Source organism: Triticum urartu, chromosome 5A (assembly GCF_056163025.1).
Source record: "Triticum urartu cultivar PI428250 chromosome 5A, HENAU_Tu73, whole genome shotgun sequence".
In the NCBI taxonomy this organism is placed as follows: Eukaryota; Viridiplantae; Streptophyta; class Magnoliopsida; order Poales; family Poaceae; genus Triticum; species Triticum urartu.
Window position 1 is genome coordinate 546,483,829 of NC_141877.1, and position 17,221 is coordinate 546,501,049.

At 46.8% G+C, this 17,221-nt stretch overlaps 1 long non-coding RNA gene across 6 annotated transcripts; it reads left to right on the top strand.

Moving 5' to 3' along the window:
• Positions 1–356: 356 nt before the first annotated feature.
• On the top strand, positions 357–4,065 carry LOC125555603 (uncharacterized). Of its 6 annotated transcripts, none has more exons than XR_015602658.1 (5): positions 357–995; positions 1,229–2,671; positions 3,308–3,367; positions 3,461–3,548; positions 3,635–4,065. It is a non-coding gene; the product is annotated as an uncharacterized LOC125555603 (long non-coding RNA). The 6 variants fall into 6 exon arrangements; XR_015602656.1 differs by having other exon boundaries at positions 361–995; positions 1,458–2,671; positions 3,461–3,551; XR_015602657.1 differs by having other exon boundaries at positions 361–995; positions 1,458–2,671; positions 3,461–3,551; positions 3,664–4,065.
• Positions 4,066–17,221: the final 13,156 nt, after the last annotated feature.

Genomic DNA, 17,221 nt, shown 5'->3' on the forward strand with positions numbered 1-17,221 from the left:
ATGTTCATATACAAATAAGCAGTCATCTGAAATTTCTTGAATCATTTTAGTTTATTTATATAGGCTAAGGAAAATTGTCCGACAAAAGATAAAAGCATGCAAGCAATCCAACACAAACTAAGTATATTCGGTTTCTTCTCTCAAAATTGTGTTTTTTGTGTGATACTTTGAATATATCTAATAAGTATAAATATATATTTTTTGTATGCTCCATGTTTAATTAATATATGTATACACTTTAATATATATATATATTTTTGTATGCCCAAATCAGCTACCAACACGGCCCAACCAGCACCCAATCTACCCCCTAGAAAACCAAAAAAAAACAGCACCCAACCTCTCCTTCCCCGCACGACCCAAGCCCAACCAGCACCTGTCTACTACGTCCCCTGATCCCCTCACTCTCTCCACTCCCAGACTCCCAGTCCACTCACGATGGCAGATCTCGGCGAGTCACCCACCCCACCGCCTCCGCTCTCGCCCCCACAGCCGGCGACCTCGTCTCGCACCGCCACCCCATCTCAGCCCCTCCCCAACTCCCCTCCACTCATCCGACGGCGGCTAGAGACGCACACAACCGGCGACCAACATCACACAAAGGTCGCCACCGCCGGCGGTGGAAGGACAGTCTTCTCCCGCCGCTAGCCGCAGCCTCCGCCTCGCCCTGATCCTCGGCCTCCTCGACCGCCGCTCGCTCTCCTGGGAAGCACCTCGCCGCCTCCCTGCCCATGCCGTCTTCGCCGACTGCCCTGCTCGCGCCGACCTCGCGAATCTCGCGGCCGCGCTTGGCAGTGCTCGACTTGTCCTCGCCGCCGCCAGCGGCGACGGGTCCTTCCCGTGCCTCTACCGCCTCGTGGCCGAGTCCTCCTCTCCCCAAATCGACACCCGCCCCTTTGTCGAGCCTGCCGTGCCAGCGACATGAGCAGGATGGTGGCCGTCGAGGCTCCGGATGCGGTCGACGCAGATGAGAACAGTTCATAGAGCCGTACCAGGTATAGCTACTCTTCCTCTTCAATCAATAGCAGGCAATTCTGTGTGTGGAGGTTGCAGCTCACACGGGTTTGTGGAGGTGTTGGCTCCAGTATTTACCAGGGATGTTTGTAGATGTGTTGGCATATGAACCAATACATAAATTGATTGATTGATTGCTTAGCACAATGCTGATTAGACTAAATAATTAGTTGATTGAATTATTTGCATCTGACATGTTGCACACATATATCAGGCAGAACAAGCTGTTCCACGCATGGGGTCTGATTTAAATATTTTCGGAGATGCATAATATGGAGCAAATTGATAAAATGACACATCTTTTCTGGGAGTTTGATCCAGTGACACACATTACTTTTTGTTTGATTAGATGACACATCTTTGATTGGTAACTTGATGAAATAGCACAAATAGAGTTTTTATCTCCTTTTTTCACGGATGGGCCTGCACTTCATAATTTGTAGGACGATTCTGCCCTTGCATCGACTCATCTGCCTGACTCAGCTTGGTTCCATCGATCCTACGAAACGACGCAGAGAAGGCCAGACGAGGCGATGCACAGGAAGAGGAAGCACTGCGCCGCCACGCCGGCTCCTACCCCGGTCCGCCAGGTCCCCAGCGCTTGCCTCGCCATGAATATTACCCGATGTGCTGCCATGTCCCCGCCGCCTCCTGTCCTGCTTCCTCTCCTCCCGCGAGGCTTCCGCCATTGTCACCGTGCTCATCGATGAACTCACAGGTGATACCCCATACTCAAAGAACAATGAACAACTATAGAGCTAGCAAGCAGCAACGCCGAGAAGTAAGCACGGCGAGGCAGCAGCGCCGGAGAGGAGGCGCCGTAATTTTTTTTCAATTAATAAACACTTTGTTTGCATGGAGGATCGCCTAGTTCCATATTATGTGTCCATGCATGTACTGATCCAGGTCGGCCTCCCGTGCATCGTTCCGTTCGACCAGAAACATATCGATCGAACCAGGCAACGGGTCAATCGATGCCAGGGTAGAACCGTCCTAAAAATTATTAAGTGATGCCCCATAAATGAAAAAGGAGAGACAAACTCTATTTGTGCCATTTCATCAAGATGCCAATCAAAGATGTGTCATCTAATCAAACAAAAAGTAATGTGTGTCACTGGATCAAACTCTCAGGAAAGATGTGCCATTTTATCAATTTGCTCCATAATATGACAAACACTTCTAAAGGTGCCTCATCCATGGGCGCATGATAGTGGAAAAACATCTGTAAATTGTGCAGGATCCTATAGAGCAAATGGGCATCATCGACGTGCAGTACACGCTCTCTTAGGCAGATAAGTAACCTCAGACAACTTATTTTGTGAAGACCGGTGGTTCATGGTCTGAAAGTTTTGTTTTTCTCTCTAAATTTTGTACTTAGATAATCCCTTAAATGCTTTTTACTGCTTGATCACATAATACATGTCTGTGCAAGAAAGGAGTTGTTAACTGAAACAATAATGTTAATTTTTGTTGTTAGCTGAAACAATAATGTTAATTTTTGTTAACTACAAACTGTCTTGGACATTGGTTTTTTCAAATTAACTCCGTGTTGAACTGGTTCTTCTTGTTGTGTGCTGCAGCCCAGCAATCTGTTCATGCCAAATGATTGAGTCCTGGTGAGGTTCATTGCTGGACATGCATGGTCTCCGCAGGCAAGGTATTCGAAAAGGAAATTTTTGTATTGATGTGATTAGCAAGTGTATTTAACAATGCATATATGTACGCGAGTTATGTGTAGTGCTGAATCTGATGTGGCTGAACTATCTTCAATTTATGAAGACCTATTTTCCTTTTTAGCATTTTGTACGAACAATATACTTATAATCAGTGTGGAGTTTATTGTAATTTTAGTTGTTCTCTCATAAGTAGAGGCATGCTTTACTGCATTTATGAACACTATGTTTGACCACGAAGATAGGTTTGTGCCAAGTACTGATTTGTGATTTGTGACAAGTACTGATTTGTGACAAGTACTGATTTGTGACAAGTATATATACAAACTGAAGATAGTTCCATCAGTATATATAAAAACTGAAGATAGTCAACTAAGTGCATATAAGTGCATACTGGATTCCATATCAATTATGTACCACAGTTATTTTAACAAGCTCTTGATAATTAAAAAAAAGGAACACTATGGAGCATGTACTCCCTCTGTTCCAAATTGCTCGTCGCAGAAATTGATGTATCTATAACTAAAATACATCTAGATACATCCATACATGCGACAAGTAATTCGGAACGGAGGGAGTATATAGCAAATTATCCTCTCTGAGCCATGTTCTTGGTACAGGTTACTTCGGTAGAACGTCAGATAAATTATAGCCGGGGTTAGGATACCTCTCGAGAAGCAGTAAGTTTTCGAAAGGGTTGAATGTATACATATGTCAAGCCTTGCTATGCATTGGTTGTATACTTAAAGCAGTTGAGTACTTACTTTGAACAGGTATATGCCTCGCTAGCACACAAGAACAGTCAGTTCCATGTATGAATCGGACGAACAGTTGGAGCTATATCACACCACCAATCAAACAGTTGTATAGTTAACCCAGTCTCTTCCCGCATTAGTTTAACCAGAAGTGAACTGTGTACAGGTTACTAACCTGTGTCTCGCTCGCAGCCGTGCCAGGACCCTTGTCTCGCTCGCAGCCGTGCCAGGACCCTTGTCTCGCTCGCAGCCGCGCCGGCACCCGTGGATCGCTGGAAGCCAGGCCGGCACCCGTGTGTAGCTGGCAGCCGCGCCCGGCACCGGGGGCAAAGTTTAAAGAAACAGGCCTCGCACACCTGATCCGACGGCAAACTTTGAAGAAACAGTTCAAATCCACATGATCCGAACGCAAACCTGGAAGCGTGGAGAATCAGGCCTTGCTCGCCCCGTTCGGAAGATAGGATTTGGAAAGAGCAAAAATATTAGATTAAACTGTTGTTTATGGAAGCTTCTCGTGACGGAATTTTCCGATATGGTTCCATATGATTTGATTTGATTGGTGTCGTAAATTGAAGGGAAGGACGAAAGGTTTGTTGTTTTATATGGAAGGGGGATGGAACGTTTGGCTTGGTTCTTGTGATGCATGAAAGAAAACCGATCTTGGTTTTCGGTGGGAAGAAAAAAATCGGTGGGGGGAGGGATCGCCTGGTGGGGAGATCGATGGGACGGTGGGAACGAACGAAGCGAACGAACGATTTACGTACTCAGATATTAGGAGTAGAGATTGAGCACAAGGCAGCACTACCTCCCGCGCCCTTGGAGCTTCCGGCTGCCGGCTGTCCCATTGTGCAGCACGGCATAATTAGCAACTAAACAAAAATGATCAAGGCTGCCGGCTGTCGGCGCCACCCATGCGATCGTCGAGCTCCTACCAGCGGCAGCGGCTAGGGGTGATGTGCGGCCACGGCGGTCAAGCTCCTGTCGGCGGCAGTAAGCTCCTGCCCACGACAGCGGCTAGAGGTAGCATGCGGTCGCAGCGGTCGAGCTCCTGACGGCAGCAGCGATCTTCTCCCGTGCAGTCGTCGAGCTCCTACCCATGGCGGCGAGCTCTTGCCGGTGGCGGCGGGTGGAGGCGGCCTGCGGCCACAGCGGTCGAGCTCCTGACAGCAGCAGCGATCTTCTCCCCCGCAGTCATCGAGCTCCTGACGGCTGTTTTTCGAAGTTTGTAAAGTGATAGTTTTTCGTTACGGTTGGTCGAATTGAGGTATTTATTGATTAAAAAATACTCGAAGTTTAGAGTAATTCTTAAGCCAGTGGTATTACTTGAATGTACGCATTTCAGTTTTGAGTGTCGTTGCCGCGAGGATAAAGCATGTGTAATTGAATTTTTCTAGGCCAATAGCACTTGAATAATTTCATAATTCTGATGGGAATACCTTTGTGAGGGAGGCGGTGGTCAGCCCAGTGGCGGTTCGCTGGCTTTTCTTGCTGGCAAATTTTCGTGTTTTGACCATTTTCTGAAACCTATTCGAGATTTGACTCTAGTTTGAAAAAAATTTAAGATCTGATTTTTTTGCTACCATCAGAGTCCATGGTGGTAGGGTCTAACAACCTACCGCCTGGGACTTTGGCGATAGGAAATATCGCTATCGTCAACCGGGCTGGCGGTAGCCTGCACAACCCTATCGCCAAGTTGCTTGGCGGTAGGTACGAGCACGCACTGTGTTCAATACTTAGAAGATTTTTGGCAGTAGGGCATGCAACCCTAACGTCAGGGACCTACCGCCATGGTCCCTAGCGGTAGCAAAAGGATCAGGTCTCGAAAAAAAATTTAAACTATGGTCAAATTTCGAATAGGTTTCAGAAAAGGGTCAAAACATGAAATTTAAACAAGCGCCGCGCGCTAAGAAAATTTTACAGTGTCGAAATAGCGTTTTAGCAGGGTGGTTGCTTTAGCTGCGCTGCAATATTTAGCGTGCCGCTATAGCGCTTCAACAGACGCGGTAAAATCCAACGCGTGACCAGCCGGTGATTGAAAACAATCCATACGAAAAAACTATGAAACAACACATAGTTCAAAAATTCATAGCATAGTCTCCAAAATAGATAAAACAAAATAAAACTACTCCTCATCCTGCTCGGTGGTGTAGTCCGGCGACGTAAACGCACCGAGCAACCGACGATCTTCATCGTCCGAGGTCGACGCAGGTCCCAGCTCGATGTGGGCTTCCACATGTTCCTTCCGCACATGATTGTCTGCCCGACGCACGGCTCGCTCTGCCCTCTTTTTCGCCCAGAACTCGTTTTCGGCGGCGACATCCTGCGGGAAGCGCTCGCGCCACACCGCCATGACGTGCTCGTCCACCTCAGCGATGAGGAGGCGGAGATCCTCGTCGCTGGTAGAAAAAGGGCCTATAGTCCCGGTTCGTAAGGGCCTTTAGTCCCGGTTCCGGAACCGGGACTAAAGTGTCGGTACTAATACCTCCCCCCTTTAGTCCCGGTTCAATCCAGAACCGGGACTAAAGGCCCTCCACGTGGGCAGTGCGCAGAGCCCAGTCAGGAGACCCTTTGGTCCCGGTTGGTGCCACCAACCAGGACCAAAGGGTCTCCTGACTGGGCTCTGCGCACTGCCCACGTGGAGACCCTTTGGTCCCGGTTGGTGGCACCAACCGGGACCAATAGGCATCCACGCGTCAGCACTTCTGTGGCTGGGGTTTTTGTTTTTTTTTGAAAGGGGGGGGGGGGTTGGGGGTTTTGGGGGGTTAATTTAGGTGTTTCATATATTGTGTTAGCTAGTTATAATTAATAGAGAGAAGTGTCCTCTGTTATGTCCGTGCTTGGTCGACGCTACGTACTATACATACGTATATAGAGAGGACTAGACACGCTAGCTAGCTAGTAAGCAAACGAAGGAAACAGAAGATCGTCATGAACATATATGCATATATACAGAGAGAAGTGATATCGACCACCTCTCCTTCTCCGAGAGATTGGTCGAACAACAAGTTCTCGTATATCTATCTGACACTACCGGCTACATATATACAATAATTATCTCTTACAAATATAATCATATGGACTCAGGGTCCACATAGAATTCTCCGTCTTCAGGGATCACGTGGTCAAGAAAGAATGCCGCCAATTCCTCTTGAATTGCTCGCATGCGAGCTGGTGCTAGGAGTTCATCCCGCTTCCGAAACATCTAATTTGAAGAAGGGGGTCAATACATTCAACACAAATGATGGTAATAAAATAAAATTGTGAATGTTGTTATTTACGTACTTCATATTGTTCGTTAGAGTACCCGCCCCGCTCACAGGTCGTGTGGCGGATGGACTCGCAGATGTAGTATCCACAGAAATCATTTCCTTGTTCCTGCCACAACCACTTTACAAGAAATAGAGGTCAATCAAACTGATAAGCAAGAATGCTAAATGGTATTGATGAAACTAGCGCTTGAATCACTAGGAGATGCGTGGAACATGCTACTATAGTACTTACTTTCGGGTGTCTAAATTCCAGCTCCTTCGGCAGTCCCGGAACTGTTTTGGTGAATTTTCTCCAAACCCTGCCGGACAAAGAAAACAATTACTTGATATCAGGAAATGAACAAAGTTGCTGATATGGTGGATAATGATCGATTTAACTTACTTCTTGAGGATTTCAGTCATGTCCGCATACTCCTTGGGATCTTTTTGTTTAGAGTCCAAGACGGTTACTACTCCCTGCTCAAGCTTAATCTCTAGGAGAATATAGTGGTAACTGCACACACATGCATAACTCATCAATTACATTACTATAACCTTGACTAATATATAAGGGAAACCGAATACACACAAGACAGTAACACTCACCTAAAGTTGTAAGGAAAGAGTATTATATCTTTGTTTTGATTTATTACGAACGATCGTAGCAAGCTGGCCTCGGTAGCTACGGCATGAAGTTTAACCTGAGTTGCATCTATGAGATATGTGTTAATGAACCCAATATCACCGACTTGTCTTTTCTTCAATTCGGCGATCTTCAATCTGCATAATATAGTGAGGATGATTATAAATACATGCAATGAAAGAGCTAAGCTATATAGAGAAACTTAATGACAGAAGTAGTACTACTTACAGACAGTAGCAGGCGACCGTTGTTTTATCGAGGGCCAATTGATTGAAAAACTGATAGAACTCCTCAAATGGAACAGGCAACAGATCAATTTCAACGAGGTCATGCTCCGGTTTAACTCTCGCATACAAAGTACTCCTCCCCCCAGAGTCTCTGCAGATTTTCAAGTACCAATCATGCAATCTTCGCATCATCGTTGATAGAGATCTTTCATCTTTGACGAGAGGCTTCCCGTACTCGTATCTTTGTATCTGCACCTCCATGGGTTCATAATGTACTTCGTCGGGCAGGTAATCTGTAAGATTGCTATAACCGGGCACCATCCTCGGATCATTATCGACGTTGTGGTTAGGCACCTTGAGCGGGGGGCACGATTGCTTCGCTTGTTCGCCGAGCTGGGCAATTTGTTTCCCAGCTTGTCATTCTTTCAGCCTTTGATCACTGACAGTACTTCCCGACCGCTCCGCTTCGGCAAATTCCTTTCCAATAATGCGGTCATAGTTTCCTTTCGGCGGATCAGACTTCGGTGGTTTTGTCAGGGCAGCCAGAGTGCGCTTCACTTTCACCCGATCTACCTTCTCCTCCGGAGGTGGATGTTTCTTTGCTTTCACCCCTTCAAAGAAGTTCCTCACTTCTTCTCGCGCGATCTCGGCGTTCTCCTCCAGGGTCCTCTCATATGGTAACTTCTCTGGAGTCTTCAGAGAAGGACCGAATCTGTATGTCCTCCCGCCTCTGATTGTACTGCTAGACGCCGACCGAGCAGACGGAGCGGTTGTCTTCTTTACTTGCTTAAGCGGCGGAGGAGAAGGACTACGACGCGCCGGAGCAGCTGGAGCGGCGGCAGGTCTCTTCCGCCCTTGCTGACGAGGTGGAGAAGGAGGAGGCTGGCTGCTCGGGCGCGTCGGCGCAGGCGGAGAAGGAGGCGGAGTGCCGCCACGCGCCGGAGAAGGAGCCGGCCGAGGGCCCTGATCGTCACTCGCCGGAGGAGGAGGCGGTGGAGGCGGAGTGCCCTGACTCGTCGGAGGAGGAGGAGGAGGCGGTGGCGTCCAGTTCGGAAGGTTGATGAGCTCCTTCCGCCATAGGCATGGAGTCTTCAGAGCAGACCCCAGCCGAGTCTCCCCTTCACCGGTAGGGTAGTCAAGCTGGAGGTCCTCAAATCCCTCTGTTATCTCATCCACCATCACCCTAGCATATCCTTCTGGAATCGGCCGGCAGTGAAAAGTTGCGCCGGGTTCAGTAGGATAAATAGAGCCAACAGCCGCCTTGACCTTCAAATTCATCCATTGCGTCATAAGGTGGCAGTTTTGAGACTCCGTTATAGCATCCACGGGATAGCTGGCAGGAGCCGTCAAGGCATGCTCCAGCTGAAGCAGCTCGGTGGAAGCCACGCTGCTTCTGCGCTGAGATGGCGGGGTAGCTTCAGGGGAGGCTTCGGCAGTACGTTTGCTGCGATTTGCTTCTAGTTCCTCTATCGCGTCTACCCTTGCTTGCAGCGCCTGTATTTGGGTCTACTGCACTTTTTTCCTCCTCTCATGGGATTTGTAACCGCCTGCGTCCGGAAACCCAACCTTCCATGGAATGGAGCCTGGCGTGCCTCGTGTCCGTCCAGGGTGCTCAGGATTCCCGAGGGCCATTGTGAGCTCGTCGTTCTCTCTGTCTGGAAAGAACGTCCCTTCCTGCGCTGCTTCGATATACTGCTTAAGCTTACTGACTGGTATGTCCATTTGATCGTTCGTCCAAATGCACTTCCCTGTTACAGGGTCCAGTGTTCCGCCAGCCCCGAAGAACCAAGTCCGGCAACGGTCTGGCCAGTTAATTGTCTCTGGTTCGATCCCTTTATGAACCAGATCATTCTCAGTCTTGGACCACTTAGGCCGGGCTACGAGGTAGCCACCTGACCCCGTGCGATGGTGAAGCTTCTTCTTCGCAGCATTTTGCTTGTTTGTCGCCGACATCTTCTTACTCTTTTCTGATGTCTTGTGGGCCACAAATGCGGGCCAGTGATCTCTGATCTTCTCATATCTGCCCTTGAATTCTGGTGTCTCATTATTTTCGACAAACTTATTCAGCTCTTTCTTCCACCTCCTGAATAGTTCTGCCATCCTCTTCAGAGCAAAAGACTTGATTAATTTCTCTTTAATTGGGTTCTCTGGATTATCCTCAGGCGGTAGGGTGAAATTTGACTTCAGCTCAGTCCAAAGATCATTTTTCTGCATATCATTGACATAAGACACCTCAGGGTCTTCTGTAGCCGGCTTAAACCATTGCTGGATGCTTATCGGGATCTTGTCCCTAACCAGAACCCCGCACTGAGCAACAAATGCGCTCTTTGTCCGGAGGGGTTCAATAGATTGGCCGTCGGGCGCGATTGCTATGATCTCAAACTTTTCATCCGAGCTCAACTTTTTCTTCGGGCCTCGTCTCTTTACCGAAGTTGTGCTCGATTCGGAGGGCTAGAAAAAAGAACAAAGACTTAATTAATATGTGTACATACCAAAACAATGAATGCATCAATCAGCTAGTCAGCATAGGCTTAACTAATATATATACCTGGCCGGACTCGGTTCGGTCACCGGAGCCGTCATCACGGTCTCCTTCTTGCACCGGCATTGGGTCACCGGAGCCGTCCTCATGTTCTTCTTCTTGCACCGGCATTAGGTCACCGTAGCCAGCTTGTTCACCCTCTCCTTCCAGACCATCGGTTTCGTTGAGAAACAACGAGAGGGCATCACTTCCTTCTGCGATTATGTCCCTCAACAACGCTTCTTTTGTTGCTTCGTCTAGGGCGGTGTCCATAGTTTCTACAAATATTTACAACATGGCAATTATTATTCAAACATTACAGATGGATATATTAGTGCCAAACGTAGAACTAGCTACCTAATCATAGTAAGCTATCGGGAGGGGGTATATATCGACAACGACGACACTACATCTATGTCCCTCGACGACCCTTGTTCCCGATAAAAAAAAGAGGAAGAAGAAGTAAAATAAGAGGAGAAGAAAGAATAGAGGAGAAGAACCCTCGACCCCTAGACGACCCTCTTCTTCCTCTCATGTTCGAGAGGATCGCCGAGGGGTCGGGAGGTTGCCTAGTGTCAAAGGATTCAACAAAACCATGTCTTCATCATTAGGCGAAAGTAACATGTGCATGATGGTACGAAGCTCTTCAAAGTTGTTCTGGAACGGAGTCCCAGATAGGATAATTCGCTTTTTGGTACAAAGTTCAGCAAGAGCCTTCCGAATATCGCTATTTGGAAGGCCTTTGCTGAATTCGTACCAAAAAGCGGATTATTCTATCCGGGACTCCAATCCAGAATAACTTTGCAGAACTTCGTACCAACATGCCCTGGTTACTTCCGGCTAATGATGAAGGCATGGATTTCTTCAATACTTTGACACTAGGAAACCTCTCTCGACCCCTCGGCGATCCTCGACCCCTCGAACCCTCGACGACCCTGGAACCCTCGACCCCTAGACGACCCTCTTCTTCCTCTCATGTTCGATAGGATCGCCGAGGGGTCGGGAGGTTGCCTAGTGTCAAAGGATTCAACAAAACCATGTCTTCATCATTAGGCGAAAGTAACATGTGCATGATGGTACGAAGCTCTTCAAAGTTGTTCTGGAACGGAGTCCCAGATAGGATAATTCGCTTTTTGGTACAAAGTTCAGCAAGAGCCTTCCGAATATCGCTATTTGGAAGGCCTTTGCTGAATTCGTACCAAAAAGCGGATTATTCTATCCGGGACTCCATTCCAGAATAACTTTGCAGAACTTCGTACCAACATGCCCTGGTTACTTCCGGCTAATGATGAAGGCATGGATTTCTTCAATACTTTGACACTAGGAAACCTCTCTCTACTTCCGGCTAATAATAATAATAAGAAGAAGAAGAAGAAGAAAAGAAGAAGAAAAAAAAGAGGAGAAGAAGAAAGGAATAGTGGAGAAAAGAGAAAATAGAATATATTCTATTTTCTCTTTTTCTCCACTATTCCTTTCTTCTTCTCCTCTTCTTTTTCTTCTTTTTTCTTCTTCTTATTTATTTCTCCTCTTCTTTTCGGTAGAGGAAACCCTAAATAGCTAGCAAGTATCGTGGGTGTGAGATACATGTGGCCTTCGGTGTCGGACACTACATCCACGTCCCACAAGTGACGTGGGCGTCGAAGCCCGCGCCACTTGTGGGATGTGGGTGTAGTGTCCGACACCGACGGTACATGTATCTCACACCGACGATACTTTCTATTTAGGGTTTCTCCTCTACCGCTCCTCGACCTCTCGACGACCCTCGTTCCCGATAAAATAAAGAGGAAGAAGAAGAAGAAAAAAGAAGAAAAGAAAGAATAGAGGAGAAGACTTCCTCTTCTTCCTCTCCTCTTCTTCTCCCTCTTCTTCCCCTTCTTCCTCGCCTCTCTCATGAATGTCCGACGTTCTCGACCCCGCCCCACGTGTCGAAGAAAAAAAAGAAGAAAAAAAAGAGGAGAAGAAGAAAGGAATAGTGGAGAAGAAGAGAAAATAGAATATATTCTATTTTCTCTTCTTCTCCACTATTCCTTTCTTCTTCTCCTCTTCTTTTTCTTCTTTTTTCTTCTTCTTATTTATTTCTCCTCGTCTTCCTCTCCCCTCTCGGCGACCCTAGACCCCCTCTCGACCCTCGACCCCTAGGCAACCGTCGACCCCTCTTTTTTTTCTTCCTCTTCTATTTTATCCTCTTCTTCCTCTACCGCTCGGCGACCCTCGTTCCCGATAAAAAAAAGAGGAAGAAGAAGAAAATAAGAGGAGAAGAATCAATAGAGGAGAAGATCATCTCCTCTATTCTTTCTTCTCCTCTTTTTTCTTTTCTTATTCCTCTTCTTTTTTTATCCTCTTCCTCCTCTCATGTTCGACGACCCTCGACCCCTCGGCGACCCTAGACCCCCTCTCGACCCCTCTTCTTCTCCCTCTTCTAATTCATTTGTTCATATGAATATACAAACATTTTCATATTTACAATAATTAATATCACAAAAAAAGATCTATGAACAGAAAAAAATCCTAATTTTTCTAAAAAACTATCTTTTGCATATATACATGAACATAGATATATACACAGAGAACATATGTATACATATATATATAAAACAAGCATATATATATATGAAAAAAGCATATATATGAAAAAAAATGCTAGCTAGGGCGCCGGCCGGACCAGAGGAGGACCGCGGAGTCGGCGGCGAGGATGGCGACGGGGCAGTGGGCGCGCGCTTGGGGTAGGAGACGCGGGCGACGGTGACGGCGGGCCGGGGCGGCGGGCGTCGGGCAAGGGGCCGGCCGGCGCGGGCAACGGCGAGGGCGGGACGGGGCGGTGCGTGTCGGGGCAGGGACGAGGGCGACGACGACGGGGACGGGCCGGGGCGGCGCGCGTCGCGGGCGACGGCGACGATGGGCGCGGGCGACGGCGACGATGGGGGCGGGCGGCGTCGGGGCAGCCTGGCAGCGTCGGCAACTGCAACTACAAGATGAGAATGAAAAATTCCAAAGTGTGGCCTTATATAGCAGAGGCTTTAGTCTCGGTTCGTGACAGCAACCGGGACTAAAGGTGGGCATTAGTCCCGGTTGCTTCCACGAACCGAGACCAATGGCCTCTTTTCGGCAGCTCAAAGGGCGGGAAGCGAAGCCCATTGGTCCCGATTGGTGGCACCAACCGGGACTAAAGGGTGCATTGGTCACGGTCACGAACCGTGACCAATGCACCCTTTAGTCCCGGTTGGTGCCACCAACCGGGACCAATGCCCTTGTGTGCCCCGCGCCCAAAAGTTTAGTCCCACATCGCTAGTTGACAGCGCCCAACACCAGTTTATAAGCTCTGCTGCCTCCTCCCTCTCGAACTCCTCTGAACTGCAGGCCTATGGGCCTAATTTGACACTGCTTTGCCTGTGGGCCTATTGGGCCTTCTGCGGGCCTGAATCCTGGCCCATGTAGGGTTTCTAGTCGTATTCAGGCCGTGGAGGCCCAGTAGGTGGCATTTTTTTGGTTTTTTCTTTTTTATTTCTACATTTTTTTGGTTTTTTATTTTTTTTATTTCTACTTAAAACTAAATACTTACAGTTTTTTAGCGATTTCTTTTTGCTTTTAGGTCAAAAAAATTATAAACTTTCTGTTAGTGCCATTAGTTTTAAATTTTAAATAGTTTAAATTTGAATTTTTAAAAATTTGTGTGAATCACTAGTTTATGAATAACTTTACTATAAAATTAGAATTTTTTTCTTCTTTGCTATTTATTTTTTATTTTAGGTCACACAAATTATAGTTTGATTTTAGGTCACACAAATTATATTCTTTTTGCTATTGAAGAATATTATAGTTTTATTTTAGTTGATCATAACATAATATTTTAATTGATTGTTTTTATTTTCATAAAAGTTTTGTAGTTCATTCTGTTTGCTATTAATTCATTCTTTGAGCTAAATGACTCTGAAATTGGAAAGCATTTCAAAATGAACTCTGAAAAGGTTGAAAGTTGGCATGGTCTCATCATTTCACCCACATAGCATGTTCCAAAAAGTAGAGAGGGTTACGACAAAAACTTGATGCACTTCGTGTACAAAATGGACAATCACTTTCGAAGTATCAAAGTTTCGAACCATAAGACATGAAAGCATTTCAAATGAACTCTGAAAAAGTTGAAAGTTGGGATGGTATCATAATTTCACCCACATAGCATTTGCTTATTGCGGGAGAAAGTCTTCACTTTTTCTTCGCTTGTGTCATTTGCTTATTGCGCCGTAACCATGGATAATCTTCATTGTTTATCAGGATGCTTGGGTTAGCCTTGACATTGAAGGGAGGAATTTCATGAAACTTTTCATAATCTTCAGACATGTCTGTCTTGCCGTCCACTCCCAGGATGTCCCTTTTTCCTGAAAGAACTATGTGGCGCTTTGGCTCATCGTATGATGTATTCGCTTCCTTATCTTTTCTTTTTATCGGTTTGGTAGACATGTCCTTCACATAGATAACCTGTGCCACATCATTGGCTAGGACGAACGGTTCATCAGTGTACCCAAGATTTTTCAGATCCACTTTTGTCATTCCGTACTGTGGGTCTACCTGTACCCCGCCGCCTAACAGATTGACCCATTTGCACTTAAACAAAGGGCCTTAAAATCAGGTCCGTAGTCAAGTTCCCATATGTCCACTATGTAACCATAATATGTGTCCTTTCCGCTCTCGGTTGCTGCATCAAAGCGGACACCGCTATTTTGGTTGGTGCTCTTTTGATCTTGGGCGATCGTGTAAAATGTATTCCCATTTATCTCGTATCCTTTGTAAGTCAATACAGTCAAAGATGGTCCCCTGGACAACAAGTACAACTCATCACAAACAGTGTTGTCACCTTTGAGACGTGTTTCCAACCAACTGCTGAAAGTCCTGATGTGTTCACATGTAATCCAGTCGTCGCACTGCTCCGGGTGTTTGGAGCGCAGACTGTTCTTGTGTTCATCGACATACGGGGTCACCAAGGTAGAGTTCTGTAGAACTGTGTAGTGTGCTTGAGACCAAGAATATCCGTCCCTGCATATTATTGAGTCTCTTCCAAGAGTGCCTTTTCCAGTCAGTCTCCCCTCATACCGCGATTTAGGGAGACCTATCTTGTTAAGGCCAGGAATGAAATCAACACAAAACCCGATAACATCCTCTGTTTGATGGCCCATGGAGATGCTTCCTTCTGGCCTAGCGCGGTTACGGACATATTTCTTTAGGACTCCCATGAACCTCTCAAAGGGGAACATATTGTGTAGAAATATGGGCCCCAGGATGACAATCTCGTCGACTAGATGAACTAGGACGTGCGTCATGATATTGAAGAAGGATGGTGGGAACACCAGCTCGAAACTGACAAGACATTGCGCCACATCACTCCTTAGCCTTGGTACGATTTCTGGATCGATCACCTTCTGAGAGATTGCATTGAGGAATGCACATAGCTTCACAATGACTAATCGGACGTTTTCCGGTAGAAGCCCCCTCAATGCAACCGGAAGCAGTTGCGTCATAATCACGTGGCAGTCATGAGACTTTAGGTTCTGAAACTTTTTCTCTGGCATATTTATTATTCCCTTTATATTCGACGAGAAGCCAGTCGTGACCTTCATACTGAGCAGGCATTCAAAGAAGATTTATTTCTCTTCTTTTGTAAGAGCGTAGCTGGCAGGACCTTTATACTGCTTCGGAGGCATGCCGTCTTTTTCGTGCAAATGTTGCAGGTCCTCTCGTGCCTCAGGTGTATCTTTTGTCTTCCCATACACGCCCAAGAAGCCTAGCAGGTTCACGCAAAGGTTCTTTGTCACGTGCATCACGTCGATTGAGGAGCGGACCTCTAGGTCTTTCCAGTAGGGTAGGTCCCAAAATATAGATTTCTTCTTCCACATGGGTGCGTGTCCCTCAGCGTCATTCGGAACAGCTAGTCCACCGGGACCCTTTCCAAAGATTACGTAGTGTAAATCATTGACCATAGCAAGCACGTGATCACCGGTGTGCATGGCAGGCTTCTTCCGGTGATCTGCCTCGCCTTTGAAATGCTTGCCTTTCTTTCGACATTGATGGTTGGTTGGAAGAAATCGACGATGGCCCAGGTACACATTCTTCCTGCATTTGTCCAGGTATATACTTTCAGTGTCATCTAAACAGTGCGTGCATGCATGGTATCCTTTGTTTGTCTGTCCTGAAAGGTTACTGAGAGCGGGCCAATCGTTGATGGTCACGAACAGCAACGCCTTAAGGTTAAATTCCTCCTGTCTGTGCTCATCCCACGTACGTACACCGTTTCCATTCCACAGCTGTAAAAGTTCTTCAACTAATGGCCTTAGGTACACATCAATTTCGTTGCCGGGTTGCTTAGGGCCTTGGATGAGAACTGGCATCATAATGAACTTCCGCTTCATGCACATCCAAGGAGGAAGGTTATACATACATAGAGTCACGGGCCAGGTGCTGTGATTGCTGCTCTGCTCCCCGAAAGGATTAATGCCATCCGCGCTTAAAGCAAACCATACATTCCTTGGGTCCTTTGCAAACTCATCCCAGTACTTTCTCTCGATTTTTCTCCACTGCGACCCGTCAGCGGGTGCTCTCAACTTCCCATCTTTATTTCGGTTCTCACTGTGCCATCGCATCAACTTGGCATGCTCTTCGTTTCTGAACAGACGTTTCAACCGTGGTATTATAGGAGCATACCACATCACCTTCGCAGGAACCCTCTTCCTGAGGGGCTCGCCGTCAACATCACCAGGGTCATCTCGTCTGATCTTATACCACAACGCACCGCATACCGGGCATGCGTTCAGATCCTTGTATGCACCGCGGTAGAGGATGCAGTCATTAGGGCATGCATGTATCTTCTCCACCTCCAATCCTAGAGGGCATACGACCTTCTTTGCTGCGTATGTACTGTCGGGCAATTCGTTATCCTTTGGAAGCTTCTTCTTCAATATTTTCAGTAGCTTCTCAAATCCTTTGTCAGCCACAGCATTCTCTGCCTTCCACTGCAGCAATTCCAGTATGGTACCGAGCTTTGTGTTGCCATCTTCGCAATTGGGGTATAACCCTTTTTTGTGATCCTCTAACATGCGATCGAACTTCAGCTTCTCCTTTTGACTAATGCATTGCGTCCTTGCATCGACAATG